The 25,214-nt window shown below is 32.7% G+C and overlaps 1 protein-coding gene across 2 annotated transcripts in view; it reads left to right on the plus strand.

Moving 5' to 3' along the window:
• Alcam (activated leukocyte cell adhesion molecule) overlaps nucleotides 1–25,214 on the plus strand; it is a 194,887-nt gene that overhangs the window by 6,089 nt on the left and 163,584 nt on the right. The window lies entirely within an intron of this gene.

The raw sequence follows: 25,214 nt of genomic DNA on the forward strand, positions 1-25,214 counted from the left end.
TATATTGAATAAAATATATCCTAATTTTTCTCTTTCCCCATACCTCCCTTTGCTTTAACTTTTGCCAGGTTGTTATGATATTGGTTACTTTCTTTTTCAGTTGAGTTTTTGCAATGTCAAATTTTATTTCCATCTATATTTTTTTAGGTCAGTAAAATCTACACCTAGAAGTTACTTTGCCTCCTCTTTCTTTCCCTCCCTGCCTCATTTTTTTTTTCCATTACTGGAGATTGAACTCGGAGCTTTCACACTGAGCTGCATCCCCAGCTCTTTTTCAGATTTTAATTTTGAGGCAGGGTGTTTCTCAGGCTGGGCTTGACCTTGTGGTCCTCCTGCTTCATTCTCCCAAAATTCTGGGATTAAAGGTCATGCCTGTGATTTTATCACTTAATGACACTGAGGCTGAAGGAACACAGTGAGTTCCAGAACAGTCTGATCTACATATAGTGAGATCAAGGCCAGCCTGAATTATGTAGTACTGACCTTGATCTCACTATGTTGCTCAAGCTGACCTTGAACTCAAGGCTGTTCTACTGCCTCAGTTTCCCATGTACCAAGGTGTGTGCCACTATTCCTGGTTTTAAATTTTTTTGAAAGAAATGAAGATATGTGATACACATGTATCAACTCCCCATGATAAATGTAATCATTATGTATTGAAAATATACTAAAAATATTAAACTACTAAAAATAATTTGATGATTAACATTAAAAGCCTTTTTACTTAAAAAATAAATAGAACTAATACATATATAGAACCCTAAGCTCCTCCATGAGGCAGCACCTCTCATTTATAGATTACCAAAAGATTTTCCCTAAGAACTCAAGGAATAAGGGTGTAATATTGACTCATAAGATCTAAACTGGAAAATAAAATCATCCTGAATGAACAGATAGATGCAAAATTGTCTGAATGACAACAAGGATTCGTTAGCCATTAAGATATGATTGTACCTGATAGTGTACTAATTAAACATGCATATTGGTAAAGGACTTATGCTAAGGATGGAAAAGGTTTGAATCAGTATGGAAAACATTGCAAAAGAAGAGTGATTGACCAGATGTAGTTATTTGAAGCATTTATGCATACAAACATTTTCTTTTGTAGTGAATGTGGCCTTCTAATTAGAAGATAGGGCCTTCTAAGTCCTCTTAGCAGGTGCAGCTTTTTTAGAGAGAGAGATAGAACTCATTATAAATCCTAATGCTCTAAATATTCACATAATATAATGAATTTTCCTATGCTGCAATTTCATGGTCACTAAGAAATCTTCTAATTAGAATGAAACTTCTTATATAGTTAATTTACAAGGAGAGGATGCACTGGCTGAGAGATTGTGAACATTGTATTCCCTTGGCAGTAATTGCTGTAATGTAAACCAATAAGCTGGTTTATGAGTTGTGCTACTGAGATTTCATCTTTGTAAAATGGAAAAACTTTTTATACACATTAAAAATTTTTTAAGGTTTTAGGGATAGAGGCTATACAGTGATCTATAACATATTCATCTTGTGAACCCTTTTGAGGTACAATCAACCTGCCATTCCCCAGGTAACATCTGTTGACACTTGTTGTGGGCATTTATTTTTAATTATTATCTTTTGGTGCTATCTGGCTTAATAAACACATTATGAATAGGATGCCCAAGTATCCAAGTATATCTAAGACAAGACAATCCTAAGTGTATGCCTAATATTCTGTTACAAGTATCAATGGCACCCTCTTTTCTTCAGAAGTACAGTGTGGATGACAAATAATACAGTCACCATATGTTATAGCTAGAATGTTGACTATCCCTCAGAGGACTGTGTGTTGAAGATTTTGACCCCAAATTGGCACTCTTTAAAGCTGATAGGACCTTTAATTGGCAGGGTCTAGTGGGAGGTATTTATGTCCTTGAAGGCATAAACCAAAGGTGACCCCAGGTTCTCCCTCTTCCTATTTGCTCCCTAGCTTATGATATAAATTGTTTGTTCTGCCTTGTTCCTGCCACTGTGTGCTGCCCTGTCACAGTCCCAAAACAATGACATCAATTGATCATGGGCATGAATCTCCAAAACTGTGAGCCAAAAAAGCCTTTTCTCTTCAAAAGTTAATTATCTCAGATATTTTGTTACAATGATGGAAAGTTGAATAACACACTACATCTATTAACTTGCCTATCTCTGTCTTTCTTAGACTGCTTAACTATAAGGTCATTCCTCATCTTGACAAAGTGAGCTTTTTTAACCTTTTAAAATTTAAATATCAGCTATAGTGAATATATCACGATCAGGTTATGTGTTTGTTTCATGTCAAGCATTTGAGAGATAAGATCATAGCCCGGAGCATGTTACACTGGGTGTGTTCTCCCTGCTAGCTCCTTAGGCCAAAAATATAACCTACCTGAGGTGATCAAGTGGTGTCCAGCTAAAATACTGTACTGTTAAAATCTTTACCTTCCATGAACTGAAATTATGGGAAGTTCAATAGAGGGAGAGTGGAGTAGAGAGGAAGAGGGGAAGAAGAAGACCCATGGTCTGGCATGGAAACGATTCACCTAAGTTTCCAAGAGAACAGAAGTGTTTGAAATTCACTTGAGAGCTATACTTAGCCATGGCATTATTTACAGTTGGGTTTTTTTGTTTGTTTGTTTGTTTGTTTGTTTTTCAGACTGAGCCTGAAATTCTTTCACAATAAATTATACAACTTCCATTCTGTTTTTCTCAGCAAGGTTTCTCAGTAAACCTACTACCAATTTGAATCTAAAAAAATTACAGAGAGGCTATAAAGTGATAGAAGTTCCCAAGTCCTTTTGTATGTGGAAACTATAGCTGTATCAGTCAGAAATAATTACATGACCTGGTATACCTAGCAGTATGTCTAGGGCTGTTGGTGGAAAGATAGACCATTCTACCAAATTAAGTATCTATGTGTTTGTTATTAGGTTCATCCATCTCAGAAATCCCCCAAAATAGATGGGGCTGAAGAAAGTTGACAGAATATTAAGTGCACAATGTAATGGATGTTGCACTTTTGTTCTCATTAATAGGAACGAATGAAGGGAGAAGTTTTGGCTTATGCAACTAAAACTATTGTCATCATATACCAAAGAATTTTCGTTAATGGTTAGAAAGATTCATGTTAGTCTAAATCTAGTAAAAACATAAGTTTATCTGCTGTTGCTAAATGTTTGAAACACAGTGTAGTGGTTAACTGTTATATAATAAGAGTCCAAAATATAGTAGCTATTTATTTAGTTCATTATTCTTCAGGTTAGCAATCTAATCTGGTCTTGATTGGGTATGTTTTCTGATCAGTCTAGGCAACTGTACTTCTGGAGGTAGGCTGGCTGCTGTTCAGGAAAGTGAATTCTCCTTGGTCTTTCATCATTGATAGAAACAGAGTTCTGAGAAAAAATAGGAACATACAAGTTTTCTTGAGGCCTAGAACTAGCAACTTGTCACTTCTGCTTTTTTCTGCTGGTAAGTTCCCCAACTCAAATCGAAAGATGAGGGAATAGAAAGATATTTAAAAATCCCTTTTGTAAAAGGTGTGACTAAAGACCAGACAGAGAGAATTAGGATGATGCTTGCATTCAGTCTCCTACTCAAAATAATAATAGTGGATATGACACCTGCCAGGATTCTTACTGCAAATTCTTAGCCTTACATTCACAATTTACACCCTCTTTTTCTAGATGCTCAGGCAAAAAAATACAGTTTTACTAGAGATGTCCAGGTAGTTTTCAGTTTTTAAAAAAAACTGTTTTCTACTGTTAAAAACTTAGTTTCCCATGAAATGAAAATATAGAAAATTCTCTGTGTGTACGTGTGTGTGCACATGCCTGCATGGGGGAGCAAGAGCAATGACAGATTTTGAAGGATTAGAGGCATATAATTTATGGATATAAATTAACATGTGAAAGAAGGGCTACTGGAAAAATGAGAATATTCCTTAGATGCTTCAGCTCCCTATTTGAGAACTAAGATAAATAAACAATGATTTGCCTTTCATTTGTGCCTAGACTCAAATATTAAAAGTTTTGGAGCTTTAAAGAATATAAATTGCTTAGTTGCTTGCCAGAGGTCACATTGTTAGTGTTTGCCAGTCCAAAATTAACACTACTGTGATCGGACCATTTAATGTATATAATAAATAGTATTCAATAAGTGTAACTTCAATATGTGAAAGCAGTGTGTTTAGGAACAAGAAATAAATAGTTTACTCCACACTCAAGGTCCTGTCATTCAAAAACATATGTTCTCTGTGGGAAGCATGTATGAATCAATTTAACTATTTGCTAAAGTTTTGCTAAGTACCACAAGAAGAAATAAACATTTTTGCATCCACAGTGGCCAGACCTGGTCAGAGAAGTTTAGCAGAAACTTAGAAAGGTTTGGGGAAATGATATTTGAGAGCTGTGTTGAGGAATAATCAAGCAAAAATCTGTGGGCTGAGAAAATTGCAAGACTGAAGATCTGAAGGTGGGAAGGAACTTGCCTTCTGACTCCTGGAGGTGAAGTCATACCTGTCACTTTTCAGAGAAACTAAAGTTTGAAAGGTTGAGGCAGAAAACAGGAATTCTTGAAGTTGTTTAAATACTTTTCCTGCAATTCCCCTAATTTTCTTAGCAGTGTGGAGTTTGCAAGATCTTTGTCTTATTTAAACACTCATATACTACCAAATATTTACATAGACATTTCCCTCTTTTAAAAAGTACAACGTGAACACTATGTACAAGATTTTGCACTTTTTCTTTTTTTACTTAGTACAGTTTAGAGATTAAAAAATTGTCCCATATAAGCACATATGCTCTACCTCATCTTTAAAAAAAAATGATAAGCTGGATGTTACTATACGACCCTAGTTAACCATTTTGTCAGTTCATGGATATGTAGACTTTTTTATCTTTAGTTATTGCAAACAATAAGGCAATAGATGTTATTGTCTGTGGAACACTTATGTTGGAAGAAAGATATCTTGGAAGCAAAAATGCTGAGTCAAAAACTGTTTGGTTTGTTTGTTGGTTTTGTTTTGTTTGGTACCAGGAATCAAACTCAGGACCTTGTGCTTGCGAGGCAGAAGAGGTGCCACTGAGCTAAATCCCTGGCCCAAAAGAACTGTCTGCTTTTATTTGGAAAAAAATCCTAAAATTTGAAGAGCACAATATATTTAAAAGCTTGACAAAAGAATATAGGAATACCTTTTCTTTCTATTCTCTCTATAATTTTGTGCAGGGTATATAATTTAACCAGAATAAGAGGCAGATTCTTACTTTTTTACATATTTTTGTGGAGTAATGGGCACAAACATTCACATATAATTAAAAACTACAGGTATATTGATTTCTAACTTTAATATATGAGAGATAAGGCCAAAAATAGGGAAAAGAAAAAAATAGGGAAAGAAAATTGCCAATAACTGTTGCATCTATCATCTTATCTGTTACTTTATTTTTTAGTGTTGTTGTCATGAAGAGGTTAATGTTTTGCATAAAACTTAGAATTTTTGTCATAAGTCTACTTAAATGATTTAAAAAATTTAAAGTTTCAGATTTTATGACAACTCCTAAGAAGTTCCTATACAATGAAATTATTTTCCATTATTTGTGTGATGCTGACAATTGCTTTACTCTTTCTCAGATTTAGTACTGTATTGTAAATATTGTACCTTATGATATTTTCCAGCTCTAAGCTTCAAGATTCAAAGCTATACTTTGATTTGGAGAAAGAATGTGCACATACACTTGTAAAGGTTTGAATTAATGGTAAATAATAATTTTACATGAAGTCTAATTGAGAAAAATTCTAATTATGATCTTCATTTTTAATTAAAAATTGATATTATTGAGTTGTATAGAAATTGAGTAATCCCATGCATTAGACTTCTTTATTTATAACTAAAATGCTGTCAGTTAAAAATAATCACTCAGTTCTCTGGCATGTTTAAAAATTACCAATGCAGAAACATCTTTTAAATATTTCATATTGAAATTAGAGCATGTGTCATTATGACAGTGCTAAGAAGGCTGCCTGGGAATTGAGACCTATACCTTATTCTTCACAGTTTTAACAAATTACAGTTTTAAATATTATTTCAAGTAAGTTCTCATTTTGAAAACAATTATTTTTGATCTGGGAGTCCAGTGTTGTCCAGACTGGCCTTAAGCTGATGATCCTCCTGCCTCAGCCTCCTAAATAGCTGGAATTATAGATATGTACTACAGTGTCTGACTGTAAATGATTGTTCTATTGTATTTATTTTCCATTATAGCTGAGAGTTTGGGAATGTGGCCTCTAGCCCCATTATGTAGTGTTGAAATTTATATCTTCATTCCATTGTTCCAAGTAAGTGACATTATGAAAGTTGCTTAACCTCTTCTCTACACTAATCTATATGATAAGGATAGTTGTACTTATCTCCCCCATAGGGTTGCTGAAGACTTAAATGAATTAATACACATGAAGCTTATTAAACAGTGTGGTTCTTAAATAATATGCTCTTACTAAATTCAAAGGTTATTCAAGTATTGAATTTCAGTCAACTTACTCCCATACATGCTACAGAAGAGAGGCCATAGGTTGTTCGAATTTATAAAAATGCCAGTGATACCTCCTCTGCACTACATCATTTTTCCCACTGAATAAATGAAATATGCATTATAGAGATGTCATATTACATATTGAGCATACAAATAATTTGCAAACTCCGTGACTTTATCAGTTATTAGTATCTTTTTCATTATGACATAACTCCCATCTGAAAGTGAAACATTATATTTCAATCCTGAGATTGAAATCTAAATTTAAATGTAAATTTTAAGCTAAAAATGAGACACATTGAAGCCTGTACTACGCAGTATCTGGGAACAACTGTTGTTTTAGGTCATTAGTGTAAGTAGGCCAGAGGTAACTTAGTAGCACAACAGTGTGCATGCTTAAAAGCAGGATTTGGATAGAATCTGTGGATTAAAAAATATTCAAAATATTTTTAAGGAGATGAAAATAATAAGCATAGTCTAACACACTTCCCTTAATCTCTTTTCTTCTCTGCTATCAGAGTGACTCAAATATTATAATGCTCTGCTTAATATTCTCCAGTGGCTCCTCAACATAGATTAAATATATACATTTTCATCTAACATGTAGGACTCTTCTTACATTTGCTTGCATAGTCATTCTTGGAATTCTGGGTGAGATTATCCAGATAAATACAGGAATTTATTTTAAATAATTTACTTTCAAAACTGTTGGTTTCTGAAAATATTAAAATTATATATTTTCCTGGAGAATCATGGGCACGTATTCAAAATAGGCAGTGATGAACTAGTAATATTTTATTTCTCCTATTTTTAATTTATAGATTAAACTCAAGGATCAGGATATTTTCCAGAATATGGCAGAACTAGCATTCACTACATGATGCCATGAACAAAATAATGAGCAAATTAAGCAGTCATTTACTTGTTCAGAATTTTAACTTCTATATCATGGTTGTACTCTGCCATCTCCCATAGACAGCCTAGTTACTAAATTTTTAACACTATGGCCTGAAACTTGAGATGTTTCTGAAACCCTATGCAGACATCCTTTTAAAAATATGTTATAAAAGTATTTTTCCAGATTAGTATTAACACAACACATTGTCATTATAGCTCTTGTTTATTGAATACCTGCTGTGCTCTATACAAATTAGTGTACTTTACAAAATAATAGCTAAAATTGTATAATCAATTTTAAGCTTAAAAAGCTGTGCATCTCTTATTTATATTTTAAAATTATTAAATCTAATCTCACTTTTAGCCTTTTCAATATAAGGTTGTGAATGCAATAGAATCTGCTTCAAAAAGTAGTAACAAATACAGCCAAATGAGTGAGGTTTTCTCTTTGGGGGAGTCAAGTCTCATTGTTCAGGCAAGATTCCAGATTAATCTAATGGGCTACATGAGAGTTTTAAAGTCTCTTCTATTTGAAAAAAAAAAATTCCCCTTTCCAATGATAAATATTCTCAAATATTCTCAAATCCTTTATGTCTAATATAGGCTTCACCTAAACAATTTTGTGACTGGAACAAAATAAAATTTCCATTTATAAGCAGAAGCATTCTTAAATTTAAAAAAATAGAATGTAGGGTTAGTGTGAATAAATTTTCGTCATTAACACATCTTGTTTAAATCTATGCAAGTAGGATTAAAAGTTAAGTTTTATGATAAGAGACATGATCTTGTAAGAGAGAATGGCACTATCTGAAAACCATGTCAGACAAGTGAAGCTGAAAGGAACAGCTTGTATTGATGAGGAAGGGGAAGAGAGGAGCAATAGGAGTTTTCTTCACAGGTAAAAAGAGTAGACTAGAAGTGAGCATCAAAGAAAATTTCCTGTATAGCAGAAATGCACCACAGATTGTTTATGTGTACCCATACCATCATACTATAAAATAATTTTATTTTTGTGGTGTTGTAATACCAAGTTGATCATATATTCTAGTACTTTATTTGAAACTTTTATTTCTTATTTTGAAGAGGGAAGAGCAGTGGCTATAAAGAATCATACTATAGGGAAATTTTCAGGAAAAGCTGTCTTGAAATCCAGAGAATTATTGACCAATTTGGGGATGCTTGTCAAATATTATAAAAGAATTAATGCTTCTTTATCAAATTTTAGGAATTCTGAATGATATTTGTTGGCTCATTCTTACAGAGAAACTAAATCTAAAAGCTATAGAATATCATTTAATAGTAGTACCTGTTGGCCTTCCACCTGAGTTTATCTGCATATACTCAGATCTGTAGTGTGTGTTGATGACTTGTCCAAAGGGGTTCAGTTTCACACTTGAACTAATGACAATCTAGGAAAACAATATTTTTTGAAAATACTCTCCCACACGTGGATGATGTCTGTGCTAGCTAATTTTAACTGTCAAATTGACTAATTAAGAAATTTCTGGGGAAGTGATTTGATTGTGAGGGAACTAACTTCATCAATGCGATAACCTGGGCACCACCTTCAGGATATCTGGTCCCTGGCCTGCTCTATTTGGCTCTTCTGCTATTTTTTGGATGTCATGAGTTAAGCGGCCTTCTTTCATTAACCCTTCTGCCATGAATTCTCTGACTGAGCCAGCCAACTATGAACTGAATCCTCTGAAACTAGGAGGTGAAATAAACCTTTTCTCCTTTAGGATGTGCATGTCAAGTTGTTTTGTCCCAGGAACAGAAAAGCTAACCAATACAATTTCTACTCTAAACCTGGACTTAAGTGGGCTTGAGATAATACTTGCGCATTTTGAGCTTCTGCTTCTTTCCAGTAGAGTTTACCTCTCAAATTTTCAGAGGAAGTTAAAATTAGAGAAATGAATATATTAGAAAGAAGAGTTGTGTATTCAAATTCTGAAAAGGAACGTATGAGTAAGTAAATCTGAAGTAAAGAGAAATGGATATTTTATTTTAAAACACCAGAGTTAGGAAGGCAGAATTGAACAAAGGAATTGTCTTTGGTTAGGACAGTTTCCCCCACATCTGTTTTGAATCAGCCACATTATAGTTCATACATAGGTCAACTGAATAAAAGTATTCAAGCCTAGCTAAATGGTAGATTTGGCCTAGTTGCAGCTTCCCTTTCTTGGTTCATTCATAAATAAAACCTATCAAATCCAGAACATTGGCTAGAGGTGTTACTCCCATACCTAGTTTTTGCCAGACTTTTCTTCACATTCTACCTATCTTTATTTCCTATTAGTCCCTGTACATTAGATCTTGTTTCCTGACAGCCTAGTGTTGTGCCTATAGTCATACCAGAATAAAATATATATCATTAATATTTTCTGAATTGAGCTGTAGATTTCTTTCAAAATTAAAATTGTGTGGAAATTATTTTCTATTGAGTAACTGTTTGTACACAAAGGACTAATTCAGAAGCTACCAAATAACTAGTATCATTATATTCCTTTTCTGCTATACTTCTTCTGCATTTAGTCCTTTAACATGAAAACAACTTCAAAGTAAGAATGAGCAAATTATAAAATAAACATTTTTTGCAATAATTTCAATCTCAGTCTACTTAAATATCATGTTAAAAGTTGATGATATTTCAGATTGACAATTTTTTATTTGCTTTTTTCTTTTTACCTTATGTCATTTTCTGAATAGAAATTTAGAGATTGTTCTAGATAAGAAGTACTTAGAATAACTGAGGAATAATTATATTTTTGACAGTAGTTTGTAGTAGTCTTACAGGCTTGAGCTTCTAAATGAGGTTGCTTTAGGGAATGTCAGGGAGAAATAAAAATTTTTAAAAAAGAAACCTTTCTACCCACAGGAAAAAAGAAAACAAAATCACCAAAGCTTAGAAATACTTCAAACATAAGATCATCTTTTTTTTTTCTTTGTGTTTACTTTGCCTTCTGGAAATATTGCCCAATCTATTAGCTTTTTCTCTTTAGCCCTTTGCAGGGATATAGAATGTACTGATAACTTTTTAAAAAAAAGTTTGACTCTCACAGCAAAACCAGTGTGTACTTTTTAACTACATGTCTACATTATTAAATAAAATTGTTTCACAAATTTTTTTTTAAATCCTAGATATGGGCACTATGTAAACAGCACATGCACCTTAATACTTAGTGAACAAAATGGAAAACATTTAATAGTGTTGGTTTATCATTGTTGAGTCAGTGAGTCAGTAACTGTTACTAGGATCATTGTCAAATTGATGACAATAATTTCCTTGTTGGTGAGCCCTGCTTGCCAGTAATTAGTGGATTGGTGGCAGACTGGCAAGGAAGGAGACTGGGAGGAAACAAAAGACCCAGGTTTTAGTTCTGCTGGGGATTTTGAACAGTTACTTCCTATTTCAGTTCTCTACTATTTTCCTTTGCTTGTTTAGTGGCAATATTAGCACTGAGTGGGGTTCCCCCACCATTGGTTGTAAATGTGTGATTTTACTCTACTACCAAGTAAAAATAACCACTTCCTTGTCTCAGTTTGGTGTTACTTGCTCTTTTTTCATCAATAGTGCATAATTAAGGACTAAACATGTTAACGTTTTACAGATTGAGATTCCCCAGTGACAGTGGGGAATGATAAAATAATTAAGGCTTAAAATTAATAAATAAGGCATAGAAAGACAAAAATACAATATAACAAGCACAAACAGATTGCGAACTTATAGCAGACAAAGAAAGTTACAATCTCTCCCTTACTCAACTTGGAACATTCTATGAGACTGCAGTGTACTTTATTTCAATCTCGGTGTTTTAAGTAAAGCTAGAGAGAGGTTGGATTTGGTTCAGAGAAAAGCAATAAAGTTAAATGAACCTGTAGAATACTGGTCTATAAGGAATGGATAAGGTCTGGATAAGGAAGTAAAGCATGAATTAATAGCTGTTATAAGAACATTGATCCAAGATTCTACAATCTTTACTAGAACTTTTTCAGAAAACAACAGTGTTGTTGCAAAGATTTCTGTAAGGTTTGGTGCTGTCTCTCACAGCATTTAGCCCTGCTACCATACTCTAATGGATCTCCAAGAAAGATATAAGATTTAAGAGATAAGATTCTGTTTCTCTATGTAATCTACACACTAGCACAACAAATGTTTTATATTGCGGATATCTACACTTTGAAACTTTCTATGATTGAAGAAAATAGCTTGCTTGGCATTGGAATTTTTCTATATTAAATATAGCTAGTTTATATCCTTGAAAATCCTTTACATCTCTATATTCATTTATGAAGTGCTAAGCCTTTGATTTAATAGTCAAAGAAATCAAAATATTATTGCTTCCTCAAATTTAAACTTACCGTATATGAATGAGCTTAAAATTAAAATTGGGGTAATATAAATTCTAAATCATGTAGAAATCCTACATGTGTCTTCATAGAAATGAATATTAGGTTTCTTTTGTTTTTAGTTGTTTTGTTCTTATGTTGTATTTTATTCGTGGTGCAGAAATATAGTTCTATTAATCAGAAAGCAAATAATCGTAAGTCTGTATACTGTGTTTCATTTGTGTATTTTACTTATAGACACTTTATCACAGTGGTTTCATATTTTGTCACCCCAGTTCTACAAAGGATAATATTGAGAGTAAGGAAATTGTTGTTCTTGAAGAACAAATAGAAGTATAGAAGTTCACAGCAACAAGTGGATTCCTACTTTCCAAAGGAAGACTTTTTTTTTCCTTTCTAATTTTACCTCTGGACATAATCACATGAAATATATTTTCTGTTTGATTCTAAGTGACTCTTGCACATCAGATCTCTATTTTAGATCATTTCCCCTGAAAAAATGTTTTTCCTAAAATTAAGTTAAAATCAATTTACTGAAGATGATCTATTATTGTGGCACCTGTGTTATTTAGTGTGTTTTATGAAAGTGACAGCAGTTTACAAGATCTTGCTTAAGCAAAAATGGGGAATATATAGTGAGGGTGCTGAAAATCTCTTTAAAGAAGAAACCCAATGAATCTAGCACTTATGACAAGGGAACAAACTAGAATCAAGATCAGGACCCCTATCAATTTCCTCTGTCTCCATTTCTCAGTCTTTCTTTTTACCATTTTTCTTTGTCTCTTTTTCAACTGCTATTTGATTCCAAGACCATTAAAAATATTAGCTCCTGGATTTAGTTATCCTTCATTCAGTGAACTAACCAGCATTTTTTGCCTACTTCTGTTTCCAAATTCTCAGGGAAAGGATTCTGATAGGCTCAGATGCCCTCTTAGGACCAAGCATACATGATTGGAGAAGTTGGCAGAATTCTATGTAGTTTTGAAAAAACTGAAGAAAGAACTAGGCATCAAAAACATGATTAATACTATAGCATTTTAATTTAATTTAACTCATATTTGTTGAAAAGTCATTTCATATAACTTTTGTGGTGGATAAAATGAGTAAGGTCTACACTCTAAATGTCGGAGAGAATACAGAAGCTGAAGAAATGATTGGAGTATAATGTAGACAAAGGGTTGGAATCTGGTTATGATTATAAAAGAAATAGGATATTAAGGTGCTGGCAGATTTCATCCTCCTGGGAATGTTTGAAATAGAAAAGATTTAAACGTGTGTGGGTGATAAAGAAGACACAAGTTAAAAGGAGCAGAATTGACCTTGAAATTAAATAGATATTGGTTGAGCAAAGTCTTAAAGTGAGAAAAAGAGAATGAGCTGAGAAGTGGAACAAGATTATTTAGAATCTCGTCAGGCTTATTCCTCAAAGAACCAAAAGATGGTTAAAGGAGTTAGTACAGATTGAGTTTTTAAGTAGCAATAGTTTCTAGGGTCATAATAAAGTTTGGGATATTCATCAGCAATATTGAATACCATAGTTAAAGTATGGTGGAACCAAAGTTTCCCCATTGCCCAGTCATCTATTTCTTCAATTCTTTCCCTCTCTCACACTTATGGTATCAGTAATATTGACGTGGCTAACTCCACAGATAGCATTAAGAAAAAAGAAATTGCACCCTTATGGCTTTTCATATCTTTCAAAAGATGATGACCTCTAAATTAATTTCTTGGCAGTTTTAAAATTCTTTTATTATATGGTTACACATAAATTAGTAATTAATAAAAAGACATATAGAGATATCTTTAGGTGGCATTAAAGTTTTTAACATTCTTTTTGTGCTCTTTTATCAAATATTTAACTCATAGTGACAAAGTTTCTTATTGAAGATGAGTTAATTTTTAAAAATAACATTTTTTAGGCCTTCAATGATGCTCTATGGTTGAAATGTATTACATTGCCTACCTTCCTATTTTCTGAAGTTTGTAATTTAAAAAATACAATAAAGTATATCTGTTGAGTTTCATAAATTCTCTTGTTTTCATGTGTCTCCATATTTAACAGGCAATATAAGTTGAGTCTTTACAGATACAAATTCTAGTATTTCTTTTTAATTCCTGTTTTTCATTTACTCTTTCTAAACATTGATTTTTGGAAAAGAGAGCACATCTCTTGCAAGTTATACACATGTATGGCATGAAGTGAATTTATCCAAGGCACTAGAATTGTTTTATAGTATAATATTTTATGAATATATCATGTTATGGTAAATGACAAGAAACTATAATCATAAGTGACTAAATTTTTAAAAATTAATTATGCTAATTTCAGAGAATAATAGGTAATAGATTTCATTTTTGAAGATCACTTTCTCCTTAAGTATTCCTCTCCTCAAATTTCAATAATAACAAAAATCTAACTAAAGATCTATCCAGAATTTTAACAGAATTTTATCCAGAACTTTTAATGATTATGTCATTTGAAAGAAAATTTTCATTTTAAAATAATTTGGTTCTAAATGCAAACAAGAATTAACTTAATAAGCTATTTTAAAAAGTTGAATTTCTGCTTTATAAAATGAAATTATTTACTTTGCCAGTACTAAAAATACTCAAAATGGTGATTTAGAATCTTTTAAACCTACTTTTAATAAAACAGGTTTATTTTTAATTAATTCACCTGTATTAGTGAATACTGTGGATTAGCTAATGCCCTAAGTTGGGTACTAGGGATGCAAAAATGAAGAAAACATGTTACTGTGGTGCTTTTACTTTGGTACAATGGTGGTTCTCAAACTTCGGCATGAATCAGAATCACCCAAAGATCTAATTCAAACATAGACTGTTAGGTCCGACCCTTAGAATTACAGTCAGTATTTCTGGTGTAGGATTCAAAATTTGCATTTCTCACCAGTTCCCATATGTTGTTGATATTTCTGGTCTTGGAACCACATTTTGAAAACAGCTGTGTTAAAGGAGGTAACACTTTTTGAATACCAGGGCTCAAGTTAGCCCACCCTCAAATGACCGAAACCCACTGCAGCCCTTCCTTATTTCTGGTGGGAAAGAATGCACAAATTATATAATTGTTTATCAAATTATCAAGAAATTTACAAGGTCAGATAAATTCAATCTTCAAAGACAAAGCTACCTTGTTTATCCCAGTAAAAATGTATCATCAGCATTATGTGTTAATTTCTGATTTAATCATCACTTCATTTTAACATAAAGCTTTTGTGTCTGATCTTTTGGTAATCATCCAATTTTCCAAAGTCCTTTAAATGTGATGGCCAGTGGTTTATTTATTGCAATAATTAAGATGGATAGCAGCATGCCAGCTGGACTACTACACTTGTATTTATTGTATAAATTGTTTTCCTCGTATAAAAGCCTCTTTGATGGGTTTTGCTTGAATTATATCTTTTTTACCCTCAGTCATTAATTCCTGCATGTTTGAAAGCACTATTTTAAAGAAGTTGTTAATATTTAACAATTTTTAATCACTATTAATTTATGTCTACATTTTTCTTAGCACTAGACATTGCCTTTTACTTTGTTCTTTCTGCCAAAGCAGGGGGAAAAAATGAAAAAGAAAAAAAAAAACTAGGACTCATAAGGCCTTTTTAAAAAACTACCATCGTACTTTGTTTTATTTCTCAACTTTTTATTGTGAGTCTTAAGTGACTTTGGGTGGTTCATTGGAAAATTAATAGAAATATAACTCCAAATGTGAATATCTTATAATGTGTATTTGAAATTCCTTTAAAATACAGATAGCAACATATTTTCTTGTTTTTTAAATGCTACTTAATCTTGGTTGTCTTTTCCATTTCAAAAATAAATGTGCCTCAGGTTCCATTCAAATTATATAAAGTTCAGTGATTGTATTACTTCTCTATCCGCCATTGCACCCAACACATTTGTGGAAATGTTTGCTGACCTGACTGTTTTTGTTTTTACATTTTATCTTCAAAAGAAATTTTATGCCTGTTATCTTTCTGAAGGTCAGGGTGATCATTGTTGCCATATTTACATTTCATATCCTTCCTTTTAAACTTTATAAGTCTGAAAACTTGCAAGTATAATATCAGAATATTAATATAATTTATTATCCATATGTAAAGTCAATAGTTAAAACAATGCAAAATAATTTGCAAGAAATATCCAGGTGCAATAAATACATATTTTACATATATACATTTATATCAAGACAACTTACATCAGATTTTGGTATGAAAATAAATGAAATAAACACAAGATTATATTTTGTTATTGTCATTAGTGTTATTTTCACAATTTCTTAATGGTTTAATCCTATATCTTGATGGTTTTATAAGTTTGGACCAGGCTTTTAGCCTATCCATTTCTGATCACCCCAACGGTGAAAACCTGCCTTCTCTGGAAAATCTAACTGAACCAGTCATTTCACACAAAGACAAGAGTCACTCTGTCTGGAAACACTTTGGCTTTTCCTCAGCAGTCACTACTGGGCTAAGAATGCAGAGTGCTTATTCACTGGCTAAAATTAACTTGGTTGACAACAGCCTGAATCTCTTTGCAAAACCAAAATATCAAAAACAAAAAATAGAAAAACAAATTTTTCTTAAAAACTAAGTAATTATCTTTACCTCTTTCCCAATACCATCACTTATTTCTGTCACTGATTTGTTAGTAACTTTATTCTTATTTGTTATGTGTTCTGCTGGGCATACATCCCAGTACCTGTGACATGCTAGGCAAATGCTCTACCACTAAGCTAAACCCTCAGCCTTTCTCTCTTTATTCTTATATAGAGATTTTATATGTTGTCACCACTTTCTGTTTTAAAATAATTGAGGTTAAATTCACAATAGCTGAAAGGAGTGACTACAGTGTGCTGTGAAGGCTGTAAATTTAACATACCAAGGAAGAATGAGGAAGATAAATGCCCTTCCTTTGGATCATCAATAATATGATGAAGTATATTTCCTACAGCATGTTTGTAGATATTTGAAAGCTTATAATCTACTCAGTGAAATATTTTATTAGTTGGATGCGGGAGAAGAATAATAGAGAAACTAATCTATTGTTTTAAAACTGCAAGTGGGCAGACCAGTACTTAAATTCCTGTGCAGTCACCAACTCCCCATGTGTTTTTGAGAAAGGTGCTTCAGGCTTTTGATTTAGCCAGTGAAATAATAGTAGGTTTTAAAAATATTCTTTTTGAAATTTAAATGTCTAAATGCCATTTAATTTCTAAATAGCAAATATAAACAAAGCATCGTCACATAAATACATACAAAATATTTTAAAATAAAACTGAATGTTAAACAAGAAGTTAAGATTAAGAGACCTATCTTGTACAATGTGTCATTTGCATTATATAATGATTTTGTTAATGCACCTCATTAGCATAAACTTGTAGCAGTGATACAGAACGTGTAACATGTTTTAACCTCATTTCAGAAATAAGTGAAATGCCCTTGGAATATACAAAAAGAGAAAGAACTCTTCCTAAACAGAATTTAAAACGTACTCAGGTAAAAGTTACCTTGAAGATCGGTTGGTGTGGTGGTGTGGTGGTTGAGGGAGTGGTAGGATTTGAGTGGTAGTTTGAGGGAGGTGCAGGAGAACAGTGGAGTATATTTAAGAACTGTCTTAGGAGCATTGTATACAGAAAATAGGCACTCAGAATGAGTAGTATTGGACTGGGGATTTAGCTCAGGGGTTGTGACCCCTGCCTCAGAAGCACAAGGACCCAAGTTCAATCCCCGATACCCAAAAGAATGAGTGCCATTATTAAAAGCGCTTGTTAAAACTATATTATTGAAAAGTAAAGTGAAAACTATATTATTGAAGAAAATTGTATAAACTGTGCTGTAAGAATTACAGGGTGGCTAAATTTCCCTAAAAGTTGAAATTAGATGAGAATATAATAAGGAAGATAATATTTGGACATATTTGTTATAAGAAATCTTGCTTTTTTCAATAAACTCATGGTTGCTCTTAGTGCCATTATCTGTTCATTCATTCATCCAGTGAATTTTTTTTGGTGCTAATGATGTTAGCATAGAACTACACCTAAAAGTGCAATAGTAACCAAGACAGGTGTAGTCTTTGTTTTCATAGGATTCACTATGTGTGTAATTAAAAAAAAATCATTCCAATCTTTTGAAGAATATTCTTTCTAGTAGTTGGGAGAATTTAAATGAAGTCACCACTCCTGTATTAACTCTTTCAATAACTTTGGTCTTTCTCATCATTAGATATGACTAAGTGACCTAAGTGCCCTAAAGAAAAATAACTATTTCTAAAATAGTGATTTAGACTCCTCCTTGTAATCATCTTGGAGATTTTTAAAAATACTAGCAACTGTGACTCACCTTAGAAAATTAAATAAGAATCACTAGATCCCCAGGCATCAGTATTGTTTAAAAGCTGTGGAGTTGATTTTAATGTATAGCCACAACTGAGTACCACTACTTAAAAAGAAAAACACTACTGACTCTGAATGATACAAATAATGCTTCAACAACTTTACCAAACATCCCCATTATAGGTTTCAAACAGGCAGTTTATGCAGAAAACAATTAAAACATCTTGTTTGGTAATTTAGTGAGTTCTCTTATATTTAGTGAAAATTTTCTATCAAGAAATGTGCCACATTGTTGTGTTAAAAATTTCCTATTTAACAAAAAATGTGTTATTATGTCAGACATTACAAATAAAAGCTATATGGTTACAAGAGATTTGGGACAAGTTTATATTTTTAATAGACTTCTTTTAAAAAAAAAGAACTCTTAGGTTCTTAAGAGAAAAATAAAATGGAATGTACTGAGATTCCCTGTGTGGTTCCTACCGGGCCACATGCACAACCTCAGTCATTATTAACATCCTTCATCAGACTGTTAAATTTGCTACAATTGGTGAACCTACCTTGACTTATGATTACCATGCAGAATCCATTGTTTTTTGATGTTGTACCTTCTACGGATGCAGGAAAATGTATAATGACATTGATTTGTATTTTAAAAATAGTACCACCCACATGAATTTGAATTTTTTATTTGCATTGTCAAAAGCATTAGTTTTAATATATCCACATAGTCATCTTTTGATGTTATGACAGGGCCATCTGAATAACCAAACAGAATTAGCACAATGGAAAAGATTTGTTGGGCAGGCTGCATTAGAAACAACAAAGACAAATTGTTTTATAGTAGAAGAAAGGAGATAACATCTGCTGTGAGGTGTACCATAATGTAAATCAGAGTTGCTTAAAAGTAAATTAAGAGAGAAGGGTTAATGTTCATTACACATGTGTATGTGTATCTGCATTTGTGTACAGAAGTGTTGTCTGTATCTCATTAAATACAGGTTTGCTAACATGATAAATAAACCACTATTTATTCCTTTGTAAATTTAAATGCTCTTTTATTCTGTTTACCTTTCTGAGGTATGCAGACTTCAATTGACTTAACAGCATGCTAGTAACTCAGAAACTGTAAAATCAAATCACATTTTGATCCATTATTAAATTGTCTCATCTGCACACTATAGATTCCTCATCTGTGAAAACTTTCCAGTAGGTGACCTATATTCCCATAGGTGTTTGTATGAGGAGCATATATTAAAAATGATTATGGGGTCCTTTAAAAGTAAAAGTTATTATGAAAAAGTTAACTATCTTCACAAAGTCCTTTTACATATAGTTGCAGAGGAATAACTAAAATGTTTCTCAATATAGATTGTTTAAAGCAATTTAATATTTGGTTTTGCCCTATAATTTTTTTGTATTTGTGTAGCATCCACCTAACCCACCAATGGAGTTGGTAGACATTATATAATACTGAAAGATTTATGGATATAATCTGTGTAAATACTAAATAGTTTCTCTGGTGTGATAAACTAAAAGTATAAATAAGGATCAAAATGTATAATTGATATTATGTAATAGGAAAAAAGGTCTAAAGGAATAGGGGAAATGGGAGGGGTAGGGGAAACATAAGAAGGGAAAAAAAATAAGAGAAAAGGATAAAAATGGAAACAAACTCTTTTTAAGTAGGGAAGGATGGGGGCTGGGGATTTAGCTGAGCTGTTGGGTGGCCTGCCTTGCAAGCGCAAGGATCCGAGTTCAATCCCTGGTACCAAAAATAAATAAATAAATAGAGGAAGGGGGAAAAATAAGAACCAAGATACATCATGTAAAGGTACAAGATCCCAATGATGAATGTAACTGTATTGTATACCTAAAATGTACTAATAAAAAAAAGGAGGGGGAAGTCAGAAGAAGGCAATCCTAATTGTCCAAGGCATTCCAGTTCATTTCTGGGTGAACTGCTTCTTTAAAAAAAGTCTATTTGTCAGAAGTAGATATAGCAGAAAACTTGGAAACAGCCCATTAGTTGGAAACTGGATAAAGAAGATGTAGTTTTTCTATAAAATGGAATACTACTCAGCCACAAAAAATGAGAAAGTGGATTCATTCATAGGTACATGGGTATATTTTGAGGGTATACTCCTAAGTGAAATAAGTCACATATATGCAAATACCAAATAGTTTCTCTGGTGTGAAAAACTAAAATAGTACTCAAGATCCTAACGCGACAATTAGCAATGTGAAATAGGAAGAAAAGGACCAAAGGTGTAGGGAAGTGAGAAGGATAGGGAGAGGGGAATAAGGGAAAAGGAAAAAAATATGAGAAAATATAAAAATGGAATTAAAGTATTTGAAGGTGGGGAGGGGAGGAGGGGATGAAGGGAGGGTGGGGACAAGGGGAAAAAATGAGAACCAAGACCTGGCATGTAAAGGTACAAGATCCCAGTAATGAATGTAACTGCACTGTCTACCTAGAATGTACCAATAAATTCTATTTAAAATAAAATAAAAATTTAAAAAAGAAGTAAATATAGCAGTAATATAGTAGCAGCAGCAGAAGTAGGAGTAGTAGCAATAGTAATAGTGAAAAAATAATAATGGTGATAAAAGCAGCAGAAATCATCACGGTATCAAAAGCCAGAGTAACAACAGTGTAGGAACAATAGTAATTGAGTATTAGAAATATTAGCAATGGCAGCAGGAGCAATAGCTAACATTATTGACTTTTAGCTATGTATCAGGCCCCATTTTAAGGTGTTTACACTGCAAATCTTTTAATTGTCACTGTAGCCCTTATAACATGGCAATTACCCTTTTATAGAATTTTGTCTGTGAGGACATTATTCATCAAAGATCAACACAGGTCCAAAAGAAAATTGGTTCACAGTGCTCAAAGTTTAGAGGGGCTGGTTAATCATCTAGATAGAGCTAACAGGAACTTCATAGCTGTTTTCCTTTCAGAGGCACAGAAATCTTTAAGTCAGTTTCTCAGTGGCTGCTAGCATGAATTGCGTCTGATGCTGAAGAGAAAACACAGAATGCCCTGCAGTATTGCATTTGGGATTCCATGACCTCAGCAAGGATAGAAATTGAATGTAAAGAGGGAGTGAAGGGAGGGCAGGGACAAGGGGAAAAAATGAGAACCAAGAACTGTCATGTAGAGGTACAGAATCCCAGTAATGAATGTAACTGTACTGTAGATCTAGATTGTACCAATAAACTAAATAAAAAGAAAAAAAGAAATCGAATGTAAAATGAAAAAAAGATAATATTTTGATTCTAAATATAAAAAAATAAATGATTTAATTAAATGTAAAAATTTATAGTCTAAAGAGAAACAAAGGGAAAAATTCTGACTGGAAAGGGCATTTTTTGAGCTAAAGCAGGTTGCTGCAGGAGGAAATAGTCTTTTCCCTGGAGAAATTTAATGCCAGGATTAATAGCATCAGTATAGAATGATATGAGTGAAGCCTGGAGAAAGAAGTAATCCTCTGGAGTCCTTTTTGGCAGTATGATTTTATAAAGTAATTCTTAAATTTTTAATATTTCAGAACAGTCCTCAAAATGGGGGGAAGAATATTTGAGTCCTGTTGTGACATCAGTTTCCTTCAGAATTCTATCTTAACATCCTTGAAGACTGCGGAAACAAAAGAACATGAAAATAAAGAGTTGGAAACAAATGTGTTTTATTCTCGTTATAAACTGATACGATAAATAATTCTTGAGTTTTATAATAAATTTAATTTGAAAGGAAGTATTCATATAGTAAGATTACATTCCACAATGAGAGGTAAAATGGAATGATTTTATTATCAAAACTTGTCAAATTAATGATCCACACGCACTTCTTTTCATGCAGGTAATTTTATATTGTACATTCATATACGGGAGACACAAATCTGAATTGAAAATACCACATTGTTTCTTTTACCATGAGATGATTTAGTGTTAAGTGCTATGCTCTTCAGAAGAGAAAATAACTTACATACAACATCATAAGTCAACATAAGCAGAAAGAAAATAATGTTTATACTATTTAGTTTAAGAAAAATTTTCCCAAATCACCTAATTTTGGAAATTTTGGGAGACTGTGTGAATAAAAATATTATAAATGTTCACCAGCATGTTTAACATTTTATATTAGATTCACAATAACACCTGATAGATGTATCAAAATATGAATAGAATTTTTTAAAAATATTTTAAAGTAAATGGTCATGAATCCATTCTATATATACACTCCTCATCAAATAGTAAACAATGACAAAATATCTAAATTCAGTAAATCTGGTGTTGCAATTTTGCCTGAATTCTATGAATTTGTGCTTGTAGTTGAGAAATAGAAATTGTCACTTAAACAGACCTAGTTTTAAATCAAAATTATAACATCAATTATTGTAACCCTGTCATCTTGGACAGGTTGATAATACCTTGTTTTGTGTTTCCTCACCTGTAAAATATGTATAATATTACTTCAGTGTTCTGAGGATTAAATTTCTTAACAGCTTTATATAGTCAATGATGTTAAGTATGTATCAGTGAAAATTATATTTTTTAATTATTGTGATTTTAAATATATCTGATAACACTCTGTAGCAGTGGTGGTGAACCTTTTAGAGACCAAGTGCCCAAATTGCTCGTGATGTCATCACCTGGTGCCAGTACTCCCTTCCTAAGCGTGCACTCGGCCCCTATTTGCACTGTTACCTGGCATTCAGTTGCTGGGGCTATGTTGGAGCAACTGGACTCCTGCGAAGACAGAGGACTTTGTGTGCCCACTGTAGCACATGTGCCATAGGTCTGCCACCATTGCTCTATGGGTTAGGTTAAATATTGTTTAGACAGCTATTGAGAAGTACACCTGTACAGTATTTCAAGAATTTTTGTTTATATTTACTTCTAACTAAGAATACAAAATAGTTTGTCTATCTTCTTTCATCATTCCAATTTTGTAAACCTGGTCCATTGTGCCATAGACTAGGACTAGTGTAGACTCAAACACATTTAATCTGTTTCCTGTTCTGACACATATTAGATGAATGCTGTGTATGTCTGCTCCACTCTTACCTTAAGTTGACATCTGTAAAATAAGAGAATTTATAAGTTCCTGCCGGTTGTTTGTAGTTATGGATAAAATAGTGTCAAAACTCTGTATTTACTATTTAGCAGTCTTAATGTGAATTAAATAATGTGTTTATACTGTATCCTTATTGCAGTATGTATTTGATCATTATAAGCTTCCTTATAATTACAGTCTTATTTTATTCAAATACAAATCAGAAAATAGTATGTGAAATTCTTTTTGCTGAGATTTTGTAGTTACTGAACAGGAAAATGGTGTAATAAATAGCTTATTTAGGCATAAAATTGTAATGTCTATGATGTTATTTATCAAATGTTATTTAGTTTAATTTAGCAAATTTAATGCTTGTTGTATGCAAAACATGTACAATACTGATTAGGGGAGAAAGATAAACATAAATAAATTAGATGCAGTCCTGCCATTAAAATCCAGTAATTAACAGAAACAGTTTCAGATAATAGTGAAAGAATTTGAAGAGATGCATATTCGCAGTATTTTGAGATTGGAAAAGAAATAAAATTTGTTTTAACTGAGGTGAATTGGGTAGCCTTGTTATACAGATGACCTATGAAGGATGAGAGGGCTGCTAAAAACAGAAAGCATCAGATTTGAGAATGCTCAGCGAGTATTTGGGGAACTGAAATAGAGAATGCTATGTGTGTATATGGTTGTGTTTATTTGTAAGAAACAAGCTATGTAAGGATTAGAGTGTAGTGGAAGATATATATATATATCTCGAATGCTTAAGTTATAGTTAAATTGAAGAAGGATCTGACGTCTAGGCCAAAGTGTTTCATCTTATTTTATATACATTGGAAATACTTCAGAGGCTTTGACCAAAACAGTGGAATGACCTAATTTGTGTTTGAGAAGAATAATTCTGTTGCTAGTGTTTAATGTGTTCACAGAGAATGAAGTTGAAGGCAGTTAGGAAGCTGTGGTGAAGATAAGAACAAAAGGTGTGTACGGTCTGACCTGAGAGTCTCAGCAGTGAGATTAGAGCTGACTCAAGAGATATTGTTGCTAGAGCATTATTAACAAGACTTGCCATCTTAGATAGTTTTGGCTGCCCTCAAAAGTACTGTTTTGCATTAATTGAAAGTCCAGTTGCCTGAGAGTATTACCCGGTCCTATCTAGAGAGCATGTTTAAATGGTTGGTGAATGCCCATTTTTTCCAGAGCTTATTTACTCAGAGACTTCAGTAAAGTGCCTACATTTGCTTTTTCTTAATAAATACAAATTACTCGCCTCCTTCATTTTGCTTCCACAAAAGTTTTAGGGATTGATTAGTTGAGATGGAGTTTTTTTTCAAAAGATCTATAGAATATAGTTTTCCTGAGGCAAACACATCTGATATGCCTCTCTTGGACTGTGCTTTGAAAGTAAATGGGAGAAAAAGGAAGAAATTATATACAGTTGAGCAGAGAACATCAAACAATAAATTCTTCAAGACCAGCTTTTACATAAGACATGAAGATTTCTGGCCACTGAATACATCTTTCATTCATAAGAAAACATCTTGCTGACAATCCTCAAAGCCACATTTATGGTAGACATGGAAATATTTAAAACATTTATTTGTTCTCTGAAAATTATAAGGATAAACATGTTGAATAAAGTGACTATAGATAAATTAGACTTACTTGAATCTATGACCTGCTATTTATTACTGATAGAATTATGTGCTGTATTTTTCCTATCACAATTTTTCCCTCTGTGCCTTCTCTTTTTTAAATCATCCTTATAAAATTTTTGTCAAAAACATATGTTCATTATATTTTAACAATGGGTTGTCTTAATGCAATCATAAATGAACAGCAGTAGACTTTACAGAGGACATTAATCTCCTAGGGTGTACTGCTGTTCGGTAGGTTATATGGTTAAACTATAGAATAATTGAAATATTTTGGAGTCTGAAGCAAGTATGTATAATATTTTGACTTTGCCTCTTTAAATTTCATTTTCTGTATTGTAGCTTTGTACTTTTTAAGACAGCCAGGTAAG

Source organism: Fukomys damarensis, unplaced genomic scaffold, assembly GCF_012274545.1.
Source record: "Fukomys damarensis isolate Sample0158 unplaced genomic scaffold, DMR_v1.0_HiC HiC_scaffold_24, whole genome shotgun sequence".
In the NCBI taxonomy this organism is placed as follows: Eukaryota; Metazoa; Chordata; class Mammalia; order Rodentia; family Bathyergidae; genus Fukomys; species Fukomys damarensis.